The following is a 21478-nucleotide window of genomic DNA, read 5'->3' as shown; positions in this document are numbered from 1 at the left end:
TACTCTACCGATCTTGGTATCATCTGCAAATTTACTAACATCACTACTAATTCCTGTATCTAAGTCATTGATATAAATAATAAACAAAAGTGGACCTAATACCGAACCTTGTGGGACCCCACTCGTAACACATCCCCAGTCAGATCTTTTACCATTGATTTGCACTCTTTGCTTCCTATTGCTAAGCCACGCCTTAACCCAGTTCAAAACTTTACCCTCTACTCCGTGAGCCTGTAATTTAAGCAACAGTCGTTGGTGAGGAACTTTGTCAAACGCTTTACTAAAATCAAGATAGATTACATCATAATTTTCATCTCTGTCAACCGCCTCAAATACTTTATTGTAGAAGGACAAGAGATTGGTGAGGCATGACCTACCTTTTGTGAACCCATGCTGCGAGTCGTGAATTAAGGAAGAGGAGGAGGAGGAGGGAGAGAGGGAGGAGTGAGAGCGAGGTGGAAAAGGAAGAGGAGGAGGAGGTGGAGGAGGAGGGTGAGAGCGAGAGAGAAGAGCGCGAAGGGTTAGCTACTAAGGTAATGGAGGGGCAGGGGAAGGGTACCGGTGGGGAGGGTATAATACGCGTCTGCCTTGCGCCACCAAACACCCACCAACCCCCTTCTTCCACAGGTGACTCATACAGGTATTCTCTCTCTCTCCACAGCACACGTGTCCCTCGCTACAGTTCTCAGCGCCGGATGTTTACACAGCGTCCTCGGGCGTTTGGTGAAATGTTACGTGGTTCCATTACCTTGTGTTCCTTCTTTTCCTTGTTTTCTTTCATACTTGTTCTTCTTTCCTTCCTCTTATTCCTCCTTTTATCTGTCTATCTTCTTTTCCTTCTTACTTATTCCTTCTTGTCATCCATTCGTCTCCTTATTTTCCTTTTTATTCCTTCTTGTTATCTATTCGTTTCCTTATTTTCCTTCTTCCATTCTCTTTTCTCCTCTCTTTATTCATATGTGTCTATCTATCTTCTTTTTTTCCTCTCCTTTCCTTCGTATTCGTATGTGTATCTATCTCCTTTCCTTCTTCCCTTCCTTCTTGTTTTTAATTTTATCTGTATTTTCTTTTCTTCTTCCTTCCCTTATTAACTTTTCCTTCTCTCTAACTCTCTATCTTCTTTTCCTCTCTTCCATTTTTCCTGTTTTATCCTTTTTTCTTAATTTTACTTTTTATTCAACTATCTATCTTTTCGTATGTGTATCTGTCTCCTTCTTCCCTTTCTTTCTTCTTGTTTTTAATGTTATCTGTATTTTCTTTCCTCCTTCCTTCCGTTATTAACTTTTCCTTCTCTCTAACTCTCTATCTTCTTCTCTTCTATCTTTCCTCTTTATCCTTTTCTTCTGAAGTTTTACTCTTTATTTATTCTATCTATCTTTTCTTCTTATTTATCTTTATCTTATCTTCTTCCTTTCCTTCTCTTCCTACTTATACGATCTTCTTATTCCTAATATATTTCCATCTATCTCCTTTGTTTCTGCTTCGCTTCTTTCCTACTTACATCCTTCCCGGTTATTCCCACTATCTATCTATCTTCTTATTTCACTCCCGGATAGGAACTGGTTTTTATTTACGTGGAAGTTTGTAAATAATTATATACACGTACAAGAGTTAAAAAAATAAATATCTCTCTTGGATTCTTACTCACAGTGATATGCATTTTTTTTTGGTTTTGTGTGTGTGTGTGTGTGTGTGTGTGTGTGTGTGTGTGTGTGTGTGTGTGTGCGCGTTTTTTAGGTTCTATTTCGTATTCATAACATTCTACAGTCACCAAATGTTTATGTGAATTCGTAAATGGACATGAATCTTTTTTATGATATAGCGATCTAGAATTCTCGCTTATGTTATGCTATGTTACGTTACGTGTTGTTATGCTTCATGCTAAGTTATGTGAAGTTCTAAGTTATGTGATGCTCTGTGTTTTATGATATAGCGGCCTAGGGTTGTCGCTTACTAATGTTATGTTATGTTAGGTTAAGTTAGGTTAGGTTAGATTATGGTGTTATGTTATGTTAGGGTAAGTTAGATTAGATTAGATGAGGTTAGGTTAGGTTAGGAAGTTAGGTTAGGTTAGAACATGTTGTAATGTTATGCTATGCTATGTTACTTTTTGTTAAATTATGTTATCCTTCATGTTGTGTTCTATTATAGTATGAAGTTATGCTATGTTTTGTTTTTTAATGTGTTTTTGTTGTTGTGCTGCGTTATGTTATGCTGTGTTACGTTATATTATGTGATGTGATGGTCTGTTTCCGTACTAACTTCGTACTAACGTGATGCATACCTGTACGTGACTAGACGAACCTCACCTCTACCACAACAATCTCAGGTGTTGTTATGTTATGTTATGCTACGTTACGTTATCTCATGATGTTATGTTATGTGTTGTTGAGTGATGCCATGTCTCGTAATGACTACTTATAAATGTGGTATGTCTGTACGTGACTAGACAACCCTCACGTCTACCACAACGATCTCAGGTGTTGTTATGTTATGTTATGCTATGTTACGTTATCTCATGGTGTTATGTTACGTGTTGTTGAGTGATGCTGTCTCTTAATGACTACTTATAAACATGGTATGCCTGTACGTGACTAGTCAACCCTCACGTCTTCCACAACGATCTCAGGTGTTGTTATGTTATATTATGCTATGTTACGTTATCTCATGGTGTTATGTTATGTATTGTTGAGTGATGCTATGTCTCGTAATGACTACTTATAAACATGGTATGCCTGTACGTGACTAGACAACCCTCACGTCTACCACAACGATCTCAGGTGTTGTTATGTTATGCTACGTTACGTTATCTCATGGTGTTATGTTACGTGTTGTTGAGTGATGCCATGTCTCGTAATGACTACTTATAAACATGGTATGTCTGTACGTGACTAGACAACCCTCACGTCTACCACAACGATCTCAGGTGTTGTTATGTTATGCTATGTTACGTTATCTCATGGTGTTATGTTACGTGTTGTTGAGTGATGCTATGTCTCGTAATGACTACTTATAAACATGGTATGCCTGTACGTGACTAGACAACCCTCACGTCTACCACAGCGATCTCAGGTATTAGCGTAAACGTCAGCATACCTTGGGCAGGCGACTTCTGGGGAGCGTCAGTAGTCCAGCAGATTCACGTTTAACACTCCTTCTCCTTCCTTGCAGGCGATGAGTAAGCCACACACGGCAAGGGGGCACAGGACGAGCCTTCACGAGTTATAATGGAGAGAAGATCCAGTCAGTCACACACGGAGCGAGGGCCCGGACGTACGCACCCCTCCCAGACCAGAGCATGACTGAAGACTGAAGTGCGTCAGAGCTCACGAGGTAGGACTGCAAGAGCTTTACCCGGGGAGGTCGGGACGTCACTGATTATCTACGTATAGTAATTTCCGGTTTCTGACTTAACTGTCGCTAAAAAGAGCATCACCACTTAACGGTCTTAGAAATAGCTTTACTTGTGTGTAGGTAGGTAGGTAGAGAGAAACGGAAATAGGTGGGTAGGTTCATTAGTATCGGAAAGAAGAATTAACGATAGAAAGAGAAAGAATGGATAAAAGAAAGGGAAGTACAGGTAGGTAAGTAGGGAGGTAGGGAAGTACACAGGTAGGCAGGAAGATAGGTGGGTAAGACACTTCTTTAGTATAGGAAGGAAGGAAGAAATAAAGATAAAAAGAGAAAGAGAAAGAAAGGATAAAAGAATGGGAAGTACAGGTAGGTAAGTAGGGAGGTAGGGAAGTACACAGGTAGGCAGGAAGATAGGTGGGTAAGACAATTCTTTAGTATAGGAAGGAAGGAAGAAATAAAGATAAAGAGAAAAAGAAAGAAAGGATAAAAGAATGGGAAGTACAGGTAGGTAAGTAGGGAGGCAGGGAAGTACACAGGTAGGCAGGAAGATAGGTGGGTAAGACAATTCTTCAGTATAGGAAGGAAGGAAGAAATAACGATAAGAGAAAGAGGCCAGGCGACGCGCACCCCGGCGTATGCCCCCACTGATTGATTGATTGATACGCTATAGATGCGCGTGGCCTCAGTGCTCATCTCCGTCCCGTTGACCCTCTTGAGCTACGAGCGTTCAGTTAAATTTTTAGTTGCTAGTTTATCCGCGTTGCTAAGCTCTCAAGTAATTCAATGTTTTTTTTTTATGATTGCATTGCTTTTGTTGTTGTTGTAGTTGTTGTTGTAGATGTCTCGTCATGGTAACACTACGGATTTTTTTTTTTTTTATGAGTGTTTTGTATCTTGGTGATAGTGTGTGTGTGTGTGTGTGTGTGTGTGGGTTTGTTATTGACTATTTCCTTGACCTCATTTTCTTGCCTTTTTGTTGTTTGCTGTTATATATTTCTTCATTTAACACACACACACACACACACACACACACACACACACACACACACACACACACACACACACACACATATATACTGAACGTCCTTACAAAATATATCTCTTTGAACGTACGAGCTCTTGACACTCTCTTGCAGTCCGTTCACACGTTCTGTTTGCATTCTGATAAACTCGTTGCTATAACAATATTCTTCTTCACTCCAACTACACAAACACGTCAATGATTATAGTTCCTGTGTCGACCAATACTCTCTCTCTCATTGTCTTGTCTCTGTGTATTTGTCTGTCTGTCTGTCTATCTGTTTGTCTATCTATCTATAACAATATTCTTCACTCCAATTACGAGCATCACAAATAGTTTAGTGTGCCAACCAATACTCTTTCTCTGTCTATAATCACTCTATATGTATGTATCTATCAATCTATCTTTGTGTCTATTGGTCTATCTGTCTGTTTGTCTATCTATCTATAACAATATTTCATCACCCCAATTACGAGCATCACAAATAGTTTAGTGTGCCAACCAATACTCTTTCTCTGTCTCTATGCATGTATCAATCTATCTTTGTGTCTATTGGTCTATCTGTCTGTTTGTCTATCTATCTATAACAATATTTCATCACCCCAATTACGAGCATCACAAATAGTTTAGTGTGCCAACCAGTACCCTTTCTCTGTCTCTATGTATGTATCAATCTATCTTTGTGTCTATTGGTCTATCTGTCTGTTTGTCTATCTACCTATAACAATATTTCATCACCCCAACTACGATCATCACAAATAGTTTAGTGTGCCAACCAATAATCTTTCTTCTTCTGTGTATCTATCTATCAACCTTTCTTTGTGTCTATCTGTCTATATATCTATCTATTTAACAGTAAATGAAACAGCTCAAGGGCAAAAGAAATAAAGAAAGCCTCTACCTGTATCTAAAATCTATATGTATATCTGTATCTATACCTATATCTAAAATCTATATCATCCTATCTATCTATCTAGCTATCCCTCTGTCTATCTATATATCAATCTTTCTTACAGTAAAGGAAGCATCTCAAGGGCAAAAACAAATGAAGAAAGCCTCTGTCTATCTCTGAAATCTATACCTATATCTAAAATCTATATCAACCTATCTATCTATCTATCTATCCCTCTATCTCACTATCTATCTACCTGTTCAAATGTTTACTTGTCTATCTATATCTGTATACCTATATCTTAAATCTATATCAACCTATCTATCTATCCCTCTATCTCACTATTTATCTACCTGTTCAATCCTCTTCTATATCTATATCTATATCTGTATCTATACCTATATCTAAAATCTATATCAACCTATCTATCTATCTATCTATCCCTCTATCTATCTATCTATTCAAATGTTTACCTGTCCATCTATATCTCTGTCTCGTCCCTGCTACTCAACCCCACTAATAACTAAGCGACACTCCCTGATTTCCAACGCTCACGAGCCTTGCCTCACGGAGTTAATGATCCCTGGACATGCTCGCCGGACTACGCTACACACACACACACCACGCTGCCGGGGTACACGTGGGACAGAGTTAAGGGGAATGGAATGAGAGGAATGAGGAGTTTGGAGAGGGAGGAGGTGGAGAGGAGGAGGCAGAGGGGAATGGAATGAGAGGAATGAGGAGTTTGGAGAGGGAGGAGGTGGAGAGAAGGAGGCAGAGGGGAATGGAATGAGAGGAATGAGGAGTTTGGAGAGGGAGAAGGTGGAGAGGAGGAGGCAGAGGGGAATGGAATGAGAGGAATGGGGGATAGGAGAGAGAATGAGGAAGAGGAGGGGAATGGAATGGAGGGAAATGGGGAGGAATGGAAGATGAGGAGGGGAATAGAATGGGAGGAATGAGGAGTTTGGAGAGGGAGGAAGTAGAGGGAGATTAAGAGAGAGGAGGAGGTAGAGGGGAATGGAATGGTAGGAATGGGGGATAGGAGAGAGAATGAAGAAGAGGAGGGGAATGGAATGGAGGGAAATGGGGAGGAATGGAAGATGAGGAGGGGAATAGAATGGGAGGAATGAGGAGTTTGGAGAGGGAGGAAGTAGAGGGAGATTAAGAGAGAGGAGGAGGTAGAGGGGGAATGGAATGGTAGGAATGGGAGAGGGAATGAGAAGGAGGAGGAAGAGGAGGGGAATGGGAAGGAATGGAAGATGAGGAAGAGAATGGGGAGTTGGGAGAGGATATGATAAAAGGAGGAGGAGGAGGAGGAATGAGGAATGAGGAGAGGGAATGATAGAGGAAAGAAATACCGGTAAATAATTAATCACTAAACAATTTCAAGGAGGAAGAAAAAGAAGAAAAAAAACGAAAAAAAAGAAAAAGTGAAAAGAAAAAAAAAATAACTCCAGGAAATGATAGAGAAAAGAAATACAAATCATTAAGTAATCACTAAACAATTTTAAGGAGGAAGAAAAAGAAGAAAACTAAAAAAAAGTGAAGAAAATAAAAAAATCACTCCAACACATTCCCCAGAAGAAAACAAAAAAAGAAAAAAAGAAGAATACGATAATGATGATAAAGAAATGAAAGAAGAACGAGAAGACTTCAAAAAAATAGCCTTCACGCCATTCCATCACAATTCTGAGAACAAGCAGGTGGTGGTGAGGGTCGGGGACACGGCTGACTACATATACCTCAATAGAGAGAGGAGGGGGAAGGAAGGGAGTATTAATAGAAGGGGACAGGTGAAGGGAGGAAGGGGGGAAGTATAAAAGGGTGCAGACGAAGGTAGAGAAAGGGAGAGAAAGAGACAGAGGCAGAGGGGAGAAGGGAGGAAGCATAAAAGGGTGCAGACGAAGGTAGAGAAAGGGAGAGAAAGAGACAGAGGCAGAGGGGAGAAGGGAGGAAGTATAAAAGGATGCAGACGAAGGTAGAGAAAGAGAGAGACAAAGGGAGAGAAAGAGGGAGAAAGGGAGGGAATTTAGAAGTGACAGACGAAAGGGAGGAAAGGAAAAAGGGATAAAAATGAGGAAAAGAATAACAGTGAAGGGAAAGTGGGGAGGAAAGGAAAGCGCGAGGAGGGAAAAATGGTTAAAAAGAAGGAAAGGAAAGGGAGAGAAGGGAAAGGACTGAGGAAAAGGAGAAAGAAAGGGGGATAAAAGCGAGGAAAGGAAGGAAAGGAAAAGCAGAGAAGGGAAAGGAAAAAGAAAGGGGGGGAAAAGGTGAGGAAAGGAAGGAAAGGAAAGGTAGAGAAGGGAAAAGAGGGAGGGAAAGGAGAAAGAAAGGGGGATAAAAGTGAGGAAATGAAGGAAAGGAAAAGCATAGCATGGAAAGGAAAAAGAAAGGGGGGAAAAGGTGAGGAAAGGAAGGAAAGGAAAGGTAGAGAAGGGAAAGGAGGGAGGGAAAGGAGAAAGATAGGGGGATAAAAGTGAGGAAAGGAAGGAAAGAAAAGACAGAAGGGAAAGGAGGGAGGAAAAGGAGAGAAAGAAAGGGGGATAAAAGTGAGGAAAGGAAGGAGAGAGACAGACAGAGAGTACGAAAAAGGGAAAGAGAGAGAGAGAGAGAGAGAGAGAGAGAGAGAGAGAGAGAGAGAGAGAGAGACATGAGTTCCAATCCTCCTTCGTGCATTTCATCGTTAACTTTATTATTCATTAGAACACAAGTGAGAGGGAGAGAGGGAGGGGGGGAGGTGAGGTAGGTAGGTGGGTCTAGTCTTCCAAAAATTCTCCTCGCGTGATTCTCTGCCGTTATCGATTCAGTAACTCTGGGGACGACAAACACACATAATGCCTCCCCTCGATCCAATTTAGTAGAGGTGGAGCCATCGTTACCAGCCTGTCATACTCACAACATACATTATTTTCCTGTTTCTGACCCTTAACTATCCCCAAAAGACATCAGTAATTCACGGTTTTAATGCGAACTTTAGTATGATGTATTTTTTGGTGAGGTCACACACTTTTTCTGTTTCTGACCCTTAACTATTCCCAAAAGACATCAGTAATTCACGGTTTTAATGATAACTTTAGTGTGATGTCATTTTGGTGAGGTCACACACTGTTTTTCTGTTTCCGACCCACAAATATCGCAAAAGACATCAGTAATTCACGGTTTTAATGATAACTTTAGTGTGATGTCATTTTGGTGAGGCCACACACTGTTTTCCTGTTTCTGACCCACAAATATCGCAAAAGACATCAGTAATTCACGGTTTTAATGAGAACTTTAGTGTGATGTCATTTTGGTGAGGCCACACACTGTTTTTCTGTTTCCGACCCACAAATATCGCAAAAGACATCAGTAATTCACGGTTTTAATGAGAACTTTAGTGTGATGTCATTTTGGTGAGGCCACACACTGTTTTCCTCTTTCTGACCCACAAATATCGCAAAAGACATCAGTAATTCACGGTTTTAATGAGAACTTTAGTGTGATGTCATTTTGGTGAGGCCACACACTGTTTTCCTCTTTCTGACCCACAAATATCGCAAAAGACATCAGTAATTCACGGTTTTAATGATAACTGTAGTGTGATGTCATTTTGGTGAGGCCACACACTGTTTTTCTGTTTCCGACCCACAAATATCGCAAAAGACATCAGTAATTCACGGTTTTAATGAGAACTTTAGTGTGATGTCGTTTTTGATTTGGCTATGACAGTTTTTGGTCATCGTTACCAGGCTGTCATACTCACCACAAGGTCCACGTGGAACAGAGTAAAGGGGAATGGAATGAGAGGAATGAGGAGTGAGAGAGGAAGGAGGTAGAGATGATTAAGATAGGGGAAGAGGTAGAGAGGAATGTTATGGTATTTTTTATAGGACACAAGACTATCGCAAAAAGACTTCAGTAATTCACGGTTTTAACGATAACTCTAACAGCTGATCGGTTACTCGTGTTATTTAATCTTTTCTTCATCTATAGCTACTTTTTCAGAGGGGACTATCTCAAAAGAACATCGATAATTCACTGTATTAACCCGAACGAATTTGGCTTTCACTGGTAGCCTGATAACATAATACTCCCATGTGTTTCTCTGCCTCTGTGGTGGATATTGGAGTATTTCCCATGTGGTATTGGTATGCTGGATATCCTCCCCCAAGGTGCAAGACTACATTTTTCTTCACTGAATTGCAGCAGCCACTTTTTGATCCATTCCTATAGCTTAGTAATGTCGACAGTGTTTGGGTTAATGAAACTGACAAATGCGATGTTCTAGGTCCAATAATCGGGTCACGCTATCCAGGACATCATTCTCCGCACTTGTAGCGAATATAATGGAGAAGAGCTTATCGACCTGTTAGAGGGGGTGGAGTCCTGTTCATTGTGGCGGTGACATGAGAATTTGTTACGCTAAGAACTATCCCGGAAAAAAAAAATGAATGTCACCCTCTAAGTAACAGGCGTCTCTTCCCCTATTATATAATGCAGAACTAACCTTTCCCTTGACGTATAATTCCTCGAGAGATTATATATAGTAGGCTACGTCCTTGCCAGTTCAATTCAGGGGCCGTATTAAACTTTTCACCGCCCAGGTACATAGATGACAGTTTTCGTAGGAGTTTTGGGCATTTCCAGGGGTAGTTTAATGACCCTGGTGGTAGTTTGACCCATCCTCTGTACCATGAACCTAAAGTAGCAATCTTGAGAACCCGATTATCTCGTATGTGGCCTTTGGAAAGAGTTGAAAAAATTAATGTCATCTTTTAAGTAACAGGCGTCGCTTCCCCTTTTATATAATGCAGAACTATACTTTCCCTTGACTTATAATTCCAGTTCAATTCAGGAGCCGCTTTAAACTTTTCACCGCCCAGGCACATAGATGACAGTTTTCGTCGGAGTTTTGGGCATTTCCAGGGGTAGTTTAATGGCTCTAGTGGTAGTTTGATCCTTCTTCTGTACCATGCACCTAAAAGAATACCCATTAGAACGCAATCAATCTCACACTTGGACTTTTGGGAATAGTTTATGAGAGGCGAAAACGTCTGAGGATACCGACCCAGGCACATATTTGACACGGTTTTCATAGGAGTTTTAGTGATTTCCAGGGGTAGTTTAATGGCCATAGTGGTAGTTTGATCCTTCTTCTGTACCATGCACCTAAAAGAATACCTATTAGAACACAATCAATCTCACACTTGGACTTTTGAGAATAGTTTATGAGAGGCGAAAACGTCTGAGGATACCGACCCATGCACATATTTGACACGGTTTTCATAGGAGTTTGGGGCATTTCCAGGGGTAGTTTAATGGCCCTAGTGGTAGTTTGATCCTTCTTCTGTACCATGAACCTAAAAGAATACCCATTAGAACACAATCAATCTCACACTTGGACTTTTGAAAATAGTTTATGAGGCGAAAACGTCTAAGGATACCGACCCAGGCACATATTTGACAGTTTTCATAGGAGTTTGGGGCATTTCCAGGGGTAGTTTAATGGCTCTCGTGGTAGTTTGATCCTTCTTCTGTACCATGCACCTAAAAGAATACCTATTAGAACGCAATCAGTCTCACACTTGGACTTTTGAGAATAGTTTATGAGAGGCGAAAACGTCTGAGGATCCCGACCCATGCACATATTTGACACGGTTTTCATAGGAGTTTTAGTGATTTCCAGGGGTAGTTTAATGGCCCTAGTGGTAGTTTGATCCTTCTTCTGTACCATGCACCTAAAAGAATACCCATTAGAACGCAATCAATCTCACACTTGGACTTTTGAGAATAGTTTATGAGGCGAAAACGTCTGAGGATACCGACCCAGGCACATATTTGACAGTTTTCATAGGAGTTTGGGGCATTTCCAGGGGTAGTTTAATGGCTCTCGTGGTAGTTTGACCCATCCTCTGTACCATGAACCTAAAGTAACAATCTTGAGAACCCGATTAATCTCCTTTGTGGCCTTTGGAAAGAGTTAATGTTAAAGGTGGAAGCGTTTGAAAACATGGGGCCAGTTCTGTTCAGTTGATGAGGTAATTCTGTCACTGATATTTTTAACTGTGGGTTCTGCTCCTGTATTTTGCTTTCTCTCTGTTCTCCAGATTTCATACAGCATTTCTTTTTTTGTTTTTTGTTTGTTTTTGTTTTTCTTGCTGAATACAAACTTTCCTATGATATCATTTGGGGTTTTCTCATTATAGCTGCTGTAGTTTTATGCATTTTCTTTCTTTCCTCCTATAATGTAGTGGATATAATGTAGTAGTAGTAGTAGTAATAGTAGTAGTCGTAGTAGTAATAGTGGTAGTAGTAGTAGTAGTAGTAGTAGTAGTAGTACATATATGGCATTGTTACCCATATAAAACATGTTCTTTATATACTGCGAGTGTAGAAAATAATCGTTCTGTAAGATTTTTCATGGGTAACTCTCCTAACTTATAATTCCTTAGGGCTGGGAGAAGCTGTTACGAAAAATATATTATTACTTTGTATGATTTATGTACCTATCTTTCATTCTCTTCTTCATCTTATTCATTCTCTTTGTCTTATTTACTCATCTCTTTTCCCTCATTCATTTATTTTTCATTCTCTTTTCTCTCATTCATACATTTTTTCAGTCCCTTTGTCTTATTTACTCATCTTTCTTCCCTCATTCATTCATTTTTCATTCTCCTTTCTCTCATTCATTCATCTTATTCATTCTCTTTGTCTTATTTACTCATCTTTCTTCCCTCATTCATTTATTTTTATTCTCTTTTCTCTCATTCATCTTATTCATTCTCTTTGTCTTATTTACTCATCTCTCTTCCCTCATTCATTCATTTTTCATTCTCCTTTCTCTCATTCATTCATCTTTTCAGTCTCTTTGTCATATTTACTCATCTCTTCCTTCATTCATTCATATTTCATTCTCTTTTCTCTCATTCATTCATCTTATTCATTCTCTTTTTTCTCATTTACTCATCTCTCTTCCCTATTCATTTATTTTTCATTCTCTTTTCTCTCATTAATTCATCTTATTCATTCTCTTTGTCTCATTTACTCATCTCTCACTTCTTTCTCATTCATTCATTTTTCATTATCTTCACTCATCTCAATCTCTTCTCTCTCTCTCTCATTTATTCATCTCATTCTCTTCTCTCTGTCTCATATAAAAAAAATCCTCATCTATTCCACGTAATCAAGTTCAAGTAAAAATAATCACGTTTAAAATTCGGTAATCAATTCTTCGTTTTTTTATCTCTGGGTCCATCAAATGTAATATTATAACGTTAATTAATTCCCTTTGGTCATCAGTAAAAAAGAAGAATGGGAAGATAAAGTTCATCAGTTTAGAGAAAAATAAGAAAAACCTTAAATCTCTCTCTCTCTCTCTCTCTCTCTCTCTCTCTCTCTCTCTCTCTCTCTCTCTCTCTCTCTCTCTACGAATTTAATAATCGTATACTTGTGTGTGTGTGTGTGTGTGTGTGTGTGTGTGTGTACCTGAGAGGATAGTGGCTTGCAGAATATCACAAAACTACCACAAAAAACAAGACTATTATCACATTTTAATACGAGTAATATTTTTAAGCGAGCAGAGAGACGAACGCGACTTAATTCTCAACAGTAAGTCAGGTTTAATATTATCAATCTATACTTTATTTACTAATGAAGGGAACAATGAATAATATTGGCTTCTTTTCTTATTTATTTTTTTCTTCATGTATAATTTATTTTGAGAGAGAAGGAAACGAGAGAATAATACGTTTTCATGTTATATGTTATTTTCTTCGTCTGTATTTTATTTTCAGAGGGAAGTAAACGAAGAATAATTGTTTTTTTCTTCTTATTTCTTCTTTTCTTCCTGTCTAATTTATTTTCAGAAGGAAGAGAACGAAAGATAATGAGTTTTTTTCTTCTTTTTTTCTTTTCTTCGTCTAATTCATTTTCAGGGGGAAGAAAAAGAAAGAGTAATAAGTTTTATCTTTTATTTTATTCTTTTCTTCGTCTATAAATCATTTTCATGGGGAAGGGAACGGAAGATAACAAGTTTTTCATGTCATTTATTCTTTTCTTCGTCTATAAATCATTTTCAGGGGGAAGGGAACGGAAGATAACAAGTTTTTCATGTCATTTATTCTTTTCTTCGTCTATAAATCATTTTCAAAGGGAAGAGAATGAAAGATAAGTTTTTCATGTCATTTATTCTTTTTTCTTCATCTATACTTTACTTTTAGAGGGAAGGGAATGACGGGGAAAGGTTCTTTTATGTTATGTTATTCTTTTCTTCGTCTGTATATTATTTTCAGGGGGAAGGGAGCAAAGGATAACAAGTCTTTCCCTCATTAATTCCTTTCTTCATCGCCTCATCAGTTATCGAAGCGCAGTGAAGGATCGGAAGGCGTGTGAGACGAAGCTTCGAGTAATGATTCAGTCACGGCTTCATCAACCCCTGGACAGTGGACATTCCCGCGGCGTTAGTGAGCTCCCAGACGTCGCTTGAGAAAGGTATGTATCTGTGTGTATCTTATGATATATATTTTGTGTTTTTAGGCCAATATTTTCGTATATTTCGGGGGCTCACATACACCCTCTGACACGCATATTTGTTAAGGCTTTGTTATAGGCTGTGTTGTTAGTACTTTATCCATGGGTAGTTTAATGAGCCTAATGGTAGTTCGACAAGGCTTTTGATATATATTGTTGCTTACGCCCATTAATCTTACACATTTCGGGGGGCACACACACACCCTCTTGACACACACATTTGGTAAGGTTTTCGTAGTGGTTGCGTCAGTACTGTTTCCATGGGTAGTTTTATGAGCCTGTTAGTGGTAGTATGGCAAGGGTTCTCTGCCACTCACACCCGTATTTGATTAGGTTTTCGTGGTGGTTAGTGGTAGTTTGACGAGAGTTCTCTGCTACCTTACTATTTGGTAAGGTTTTCGTAGAGGTTGCGTAAGTATGTTTCCATGGGTAGTTTTATGAGCCTGTTAGTGGTAGTTTGACGAGGCTTCTGCACCGTGAATGTGAAAACCACTCTTAAGGAACCCGACTAGTCTCCTTTGTGACCTTGGGATATAGTTGTGAGCAGAAAGCGTCAGTGAATATTGGCCTAAATGTCTCGTAAGGAAATATATAAAAGTTCCTCCATTCCTAACGCTTTTATTTTGCATATTTATTGGTAACGTAATTGTGGATTTTTCGACTGACTTTTTTTTTCCACCAGGGTTCTCCAAGAGTGGGAAGAGCGGCTGCGTGGAGGCTTGTTCGGGGAGACTGTCGTGGGTCGAGGCGGGTTGAGAGTGAAGCGACGCACCCCCAAACGGATGTTCCCCGTTAGTAGTAGTCGGTCCTTCAAGTATTCGACAGGACCCTTCGAGGACGTCATATAACTAGTAGTTAGTAGTAAGTCTATCTCTTATGTATGCCAATAGTGTTTATGTATTCATGGCTATATTTATTTACACAGATTGCTACTCGAGATTTTTTTTGCCCTCAGTCTTTTACCAATATACACGTAGCTGCTTCATACATTAAGAGTATGTTTGTTGTCCTATTTTTTTTAATGTCTAGTAATACCAATATACGCCTAGTTTCCTCGTTCCATTAAGAGTATATTTGTAGTCCTATGTCTAGTAAGTTTGTTGCATGTCCGTTCCTCGTCGTCGCCCAATGAAACGTGTAGTCCAGGGTGCGATTAGAGGTGGTGGCGCCGGACCCTTGATGGCTGGCTATTAGGTATATGGTTTAGAAGTTGAGTGGCTTCATTGGTGCGTATGAAAACAGTTTAGCTAATTTACTTTACCATATTGAAAATTACAGCCTTTGTGCTGGATGAGTGTAGGCGGAGTGTTTAACGACCAAGTTAGATTGATGGATTCGAGCAGAATTTAAACTACCACGATTAGAAATTTGATAGGCATGGTATTGCTGTGGGGTACAGAATAATATTTTCTAGATATAAATTTATTGACTTACACTTTTTCTCTTGTACACGAGAGGATAGTGGGCTGTTGAGATATGCCGAGGTCGACCAGGTTCCTCCTTTCCTCTGGTACAGGAGAGGGTAGTGGGCTGCTTACGAGCGATGCCGTGGCACCACCAGGTTCTTCCTCAAATCTTTCTGTACCAGTCCTCGGCGCATCTTGAATCCCGCCACGCAATTGGGACTACTGTCGTCCTCACCGCCTGACACACAAGTTATCATCAGACTTTTCCTCCCAACTCCCCTGCACCAGCAAGGTGCAGGGTTACATCATGAGCTTCTAGATCCTGTCAACCATAAAACTTAAGCAGCTTGAGGACTTTGATGAAGTATAGCATCAGGGGCAGCGACAGGACATGTGGTGTTACTGAAGAGGTGGCCGACCAGTGACGGCTTCAGTTTCATGGCTATCAACTAAGTAGGGCTTTCTTTCGTGTACGATATTGACGATCACTTTTCTTCTTCCCAGCGCAGCTCTGAAATGTAATGATAAACAATTACTAGACGTAAATGGTGTTATAATTGTGTTTCTTCTAACCTAAGTATTTATTGAGCTGTCTTGACTTGAATTTAACTGCACTAACGATTTTGCAATATACGATGATGCACGATGGTCATAAAGTGTTCTGACCTAAATAACTCTTGGTAATTTACTCCCAATAATAGCTCAACAAGGCAAATAACATGACTTGGTAAACATGACTTGGTAATTTACTCCCAATAATAGCTCAACAAGGCAAATATGTTAACATGACTCACCATAATGACTATATTCAGCCTTCCCCTCCCGCTCCTGTTGCATTTATATTCACTGCGACAAGCATGCATGACTGTCTGAAAGGAACACGAACAAAGGAAAAAAACCCATACGGTGATAAAAGTTACACAAGTAGAGAATCAAAATACCTTCACTTAAGGCTCAAAACAGATCAAAGTAGTTGTTTTTCTTGGTAGGGAATGTAATTTACTTGCTTATTATTCAATGATAGTTTCTTGGAAGTACTAGGAGAGGGGGGGGGAGGGCAAGAGGAGAAGGAACAAAGAAGGTTAGGTGGAGAGAGATCTGAAACTATTATTACGAACATTGACCATAAATTAAACAAATTCCGGGTACAAAAACGTTACTGTTGTGGAAAAAAGGAGTAAATGATATAGAAAAATAGTGCGTTTAGCTCTTTCTGTTCTTATCTTACCTCTCCTTTTTTCCTTTCCTTGGTATTTCTCTCATTCTCCCTCGCACTTCCAAGAAAACATCGTAGAATACACAAGTAAGCTGCCTTCCTTACCAAGAACATCTACTCTACTATGACCCGTTATTAGTGCGTTCAGAATAACTTAAGTATACAAGCCCACGATATCGTTCCTCTGCTCTTCATCGTCCACCAACCAAGTGCTTCTTCCTTCACCTGACGTCCGCCAATCATACGTCAAGATGAGGTTGAGTGAGGGAAGTGGATTAATTTATCAACGTCTGCAAAGAGAAGTTCTGGTTAAAAAATGATACACAAGCAAGATGACGATGCATATAAAAGCTAATAAACGAGATAGCACATGAGAAATAATAAACAAATACGAGATAAAACAAAGTAAATATGAAGAGAATTTGAAAGTAGGAATCAATTAAAAGAACACAATCGGAAATGACTTAGGACATTTAAGAATATAAAAAGATCAGAATTTAATCTTGCTGAAAAAAAAATTGAAAAATGAAAGGACTTAGGACATTCAAGAAAAAAAGATCAGAATTTAATCTTACTGAAAAAAAAATAACATTACAATAAGTATACAAAATTCAATCTCACTATAAAGCTAAACTAAGAAAAAATAAGAAAATGTAGACTGACAAGAAGACACGTGCACGGAAGGGTATCAAGATATTAATAATTGGCGGGTAAATGTAACAGGAAACGCAAAAAAGGCAAGTCACATCGAGGCCGGTAATGAATGCCCACGATACCGACGGCCTGTAATCAAATATAATACACTTGAAAATAAAGTCTGACTTACTCGTTCACACAACCTTTCATTTACCTTGATAATAATAAATCTTCCTGTGCTGGAGTGATAAGGGAGAGAGAGAGAGAGAGAGAGAGAGAGAGAGAGAGAGAGAGAGAGAGAGAGAGAGAGAAGGGAAAGGAGGAGGAAGGAAGGGAGAGTTCTCAAGTTTCCTCCCTTGTCTACTAATTGGTGGTTACATAAGATTGATTTTAGAGTAGTTAACTAATATTGAATGCCCCCTAAACGCTCTCACAAGTATAGTTTTAATAGAATGTTTAATACGATGCTAAATGACGAAACCTTCTTTTTAACCTTAATTCCATTCGTTACCTTGCCTCTCTCAACTCCAGTTCGCTAATTTACTTCCTAATGGATCGTTATATACCAGCTTCGGGGTAGTAAGTAATAAAGCTAAGAGGTAGTTATATACTTTGTTTTGAGAGCAGTTAGCTAGTATTGAATGCTAATAGGTAGTTATATGCTTTGTTTTGAGCAGTTAGCTAGTATTGAAAACTAAGAGGTAGTTATATGCTTTGTTTTGAGAGTAGTTAGCTAGTATTGAAAACTAAGAGGTAGTTATATGCTTTGTTTTGAGAGCAGTTAGCTAGTATTGAAAGCTAATAGGTAGTTATATGCTTTGTTTTGAGAGCAGTTAGCTAGTATTGAAAGCTAATAGGTAGTTATATGCTTTGTTTTGAGAGCAGTTAGCTAGTATTGAAAGCTAAGAGGTAGTTATATGCTTTGTTTTGAGAGTAGTTAGCTAGTATTGAAAACTAAGAGGTAGTTATATGCTTTGTTTTGAGAGCAGTTAGCTAGTATTGAAAGCTAATAGGTAGTTATATACTTTGTTTTGAGAGTAGTTAGCTAGTATTGAAAGCTAATAGGTAGTTATATACTTTGTTTTGAGAGCAGTTAGCTAGTATTGAAAGCTAAGAGGTAGTTATATACTTTGTTTTGAGAGCAGTTAGCTAGTATTGAAAGCTAAGAGGTAGTTATATACTTTGTTTTGAGAGCAGTTAGCTAGTATTGAAAACTAAGAGGTAGTTATATACTTTGTTTTGAGAGTAGTTAGCTAGTATTGAAAGCTAAGAGGTAGTTATATACTTTGTTTTGAGAGTAGTTAGCTAGTATTGAAAGCTAAGAGGTAGTTATATACTTTGTTTTGAGAGTAGTTAGCTAATATTGAAAACTAAGAGGTAGTTATATACTTTGTTTTGAGAGTAGTTAGCTAGTATTGAAAGCTAATAGGTACTAGTTATATACTTTGTTTTGAGAGCAGTTAGCTAGTATTGAAAGCTAATAGATAGTTATATACTTTGTTTTGAGAGCAGTTAGCTAGTATTGAAAGCTAATAGGTAGTTATATACTTTGTTTTGAGAGCAGTTAGCTAGTATTGAAAGCTAATAGGTAGTTATATACTTTGTTTTGAGAGTAGTTAGCTAGTATTGAAAGCTAAGAGGTAGTTATATACTTTGTTTTGAGAGTAGTTAGCTAATATTGAAAACTAAGAGGTAGTTATATACTTTGTTTTGAGAGTAGTTAGCTAATATTGAAAACTAAGAGGTAGTTATATACTTTGTTTTGAGAGTAGTTAGCTAGTATTGAAAGCTAAGAGGTAGTTATATGCTTTGTTTTGAGAGTAGTTAGCTAGTATTGAAAGCTAATAGGTAGTTATATGCTTTGTTTTGAGAGTAGTTAGCTAGTATTGAAAGCTAAGAGGTAGTTATATACTTTGTTTTGAGAGTAGTTAGCTAGTATTGAAAGCTAAGAGGTAGTTATATACTTTGCTTTCGGGGTAGTTAACTGAAATTGAAAGCCCCAAACGCTCTCCCAGGTGTAGTTTTCATAGTGTGCGTGATTAGATGTTAAAATATAAATTCGTTCACTGCCTAACGACGTAACAGTCATGGCGGGGTTACCAGACGCTGTTCGGCCACTTCTCTGAACTATGTGAACCGTCCCGGCGAAGCTTCGAACCACTAAACTATCGATCAGAGGTTCGTGCATTCCTCCTTGTTCAATCCTCTCTCTCTCTCTCTCTCTCTCTCTCTCTCTCTCTCTCTCTCTCTCTCTCTCTCTCTCTATCATTTCCTCCCCTCCCCTTTCCTTTTCCTTTTCTTCCATTTCCCTTCCTTTTCCTTCCTCACCTTTCCCTTTATTTTACTCCTCTTCCCTTCCCTTCCCTTCCCTTCCCTTCCCTTTCCCTTCTCTTCCTTCTCCTTATCTTCCCTTTCTCGTATTTTTCCTTCCTCCATATCCTTCTCTTCCTCTCCTTTCCTTCCCTTCTTCCTTCCCTTCTTCCTCCCCCTCCCTTCCCTTCCTCTCCTTCCCTTCCCTTCCTCTCCTTCCCTTCCCTTCCTCTCCTTCCCTTCCCTTCCTCTCCTTCCCTTCCCTTCCTCTCCTCTCCTTCCCTTCCCTTCCCTTCCCTCAACACACACAACCACGACCTAACAGCCCCTCACAACACCAATGCCCCAACAACACACACTAACTTGAAGACAATGGGCCGCAGAAGACATCGAGGCCCGAGGTGAAGGAGACGAGAGAGGCAGCATGGCGGGGCGTCGGTCGGCTCAGGAATACAAATGTCCCTCAAACTTCACGAATTTCAGCTCAATCCGGCTTCTCTTGGCTTCCTTGCTCCCTGGACAACGATAACACAGCTTCTTCGTCTTGTGGCTCACCCAGGGACGTCTTCTTCTATCTTCTCAGCCGTAGGAATGATGGTGGAAGCGTCTTGTGTCATAGCAGCGTTGGTCTGGGTTTGAGAGATGATGGGTTTGGCCGCTCGCTGCTTTGTATCTGAAGGGTCGACTGTTTCGGGTTCATTCAGGCCTGCCAATAGCTATGATTCAGGGCTGCCAACGTATTCCTAGTGTAAGAAAGGAAGACTATTATGGGTTTTGGAGTTGAATACACGACTTACTTATGTATAGGTGAGGAATTGCACTTATTTATAACTTTAATTAAAACGTATTTGCTTGGTTTATTCAGCCCTGCCACCCGCTACGTACGGCGCAGGACTATCGAACTATATTTCAAGAGTAGAACACTTAGCTATATATCAGGTGATTGGCGGTGGTGGTAATGGTGGTGTGGTTATAGATACGACCACTACTACTACTACTACCACTACAACTACTACCACTACTACTACTACTACTACCACTACTACTACTACTACTACTACTACTACTACTACTACTACTACTACAGCTATTATCTAACCCCGGCCACACCTTCTACTAATAGGTCTTTGTTCGTTACTGTTTGTCTTGTCGATCTATAGAGAAACAAAAGAGCCCTGTTAGTTTGTGGCGTCTATAGATTCGGTGGTTTATCTATGTAATTTGGGCTTATATTCTGATCATCTGCTGTGGAAAAGTTAATATTTTTGCCCAGATTTCCTTTTAAGTCTTATACCGAAATGTAAGACTCGGACAGAGAAAGAGAAAGCAACCGTACAGGACATTAGCATCATCTTCCTCTGTCTCTGTTCTTGCCTCTGATGGATAAGAACTAGAACGAGGACGAGAAGGAGGAGAAGGACGAAGAGGCAGAGGAGACGTGGAAAAAAAAGGAGGAGGAAGAGGTGGAGGACGAGGAGGCCGGAAGCGACGTAGGAGAAGGATTTACATAGATTTACATAGAAAATCAGACCACACAGACCCCATGGGCCAGACTTGGTGGTCTGTCCTTAAACCTAAGTGATTTTACATTAATCAGAAGACTCCAAAACGTTGCACTTCTACTCTAGTTGATATTAAGTTGAAGGAAGTGACGGTCGAGCTTATTTTTGAAGGAGTCAATCGTGTTACACTGGACCACTGATGGTGGGAGCTTATTCCATTCTCGCACTACAACGTTGGTGAAGAAAAATTTGGTGCAGTCTGAATTTACTTGTCTACATCTGAGTTTTACGCCATTGTTCCTCGTGCGCAAAGTGTCATCGATCATAAACAATGTTGATCTGTCTACATTCGTGAAACCATTAAGTATTTTAAAACATTCGATCAATTTTCCTCGGAGGCGACGTTTCTCAAGAGAGAACATGTTAAGGGTAGAAAGCCTTTCTTCGTAGGATTTGTTGCGCAAGGAAGGGATAATTTTCGTTGCCCGACGCTGAACACCTTCTAATTTAGCAATATCCTTTGCATGGTGGGGAGACCAAAACTGTACCGCATATTCCAAGTGGGGTCTGACTAAACTGTTGTAGAGCGGGAGTATTACATCTTTATTCTTAAATAAAAAGTTTCTTTTAATG

At 39.4% G+C, this 21478-nt stretch overlaps 1 protein-coding gene and 3 long non-coding RNA genes across 7 annotated transcripts in view; 2 read left to right on the top strand and 2 right to left on the bottom strand.

Annotated features, from left to right (window-relative positions):
• Positions 1 to 3245, bottom strand: part of LOC126996901 (uncharacterized) — a 56965-nt gene extending 53720 nt beyond the window's left edge. Inside the window, exon 1 of the mRNA XM_050857825.1 lies at positions 3097 to 3245. The gene's annotated coding sequence lies outside the window, so the exon portion shown is untranslated. The remainder of the gene's footprint in view (positions 1 to 3096) is intronic.
• Positions 452 to 15738, top strand: LOC126996902 (uncharacterized). 3 transcript variants are annotated; one of them, XR_007751714.1, is made up of 5 exons: positions 452 to 2480; positions 3073 to 3333; positions 13602 to 13736; positions 14458 to 14636; positions 15292 to 15738. It is a non-coding gene; the product is annotated as an uncharacterized LOC126996902 (long non-coding RNA). The 3 variants fall into 3 exon arrangements; XR_007751713.1 differs by having other exon boundaries at positions 452 to 2780; XR_007751715.1 differs by lacking the exon at positions 452 to 2480 and adding an exon at positions 2800 to 2926.
• On the bottom strand, positions 15182 to 20082 carry LOC126996903 (uncharacterized). The gene is made up of 4 exons (XR_007751716.1): positions 19707 to 20082; positions 16503 to 16687; positions 15976 to 16050; positions 15182 to 15692 (listed from the first exon to the last, which is right to left on the bottom strand). It is a non-coding gene; the product is annotated as an uncharacterized LOC126996903 (long non-coding RNA).
• On the top strand, positions 17720 to 19366 carry LOC126996905 (uncharacterized). Of its 2 annotated transcripts, XR_007751719.1 has the most exons (4): positions 17720 to 17942; positions 18047 to 18462; positions 18518 to 18673; positions 18934 to 19366. It is a non-coding gene; the product is annotated as an uncharacterized LOC126996905 (long non-coding RNA). The 2 variants fall into 2 exon arrangements; XR_007751718.1 differs by having other exon boundaries at positions 18570 to 19366.
• Positions 20083 to 21478: the final 1396 nt, after the last annotated feature.

The sequence above is a fragment of the Eriocheir sinensis genome, chromosome 11 (genome assembly GCF_024679095.1).
Source record: "Eriocheir sinensis breed Jianghai 21 chromosome 11, ASM2467909v1, whole genome shotgun sequence".
NCBI lineage: Eukaryota > Metazoa > Arthropoda > Malacostraca > Decapoda > Varunidae > Eriocheir > Eriocheir sinensis.
Note: the sequence above shows the minus strand (reverse complement) of the source record. Positions and strands in the feature narration are given on the sequence as shown.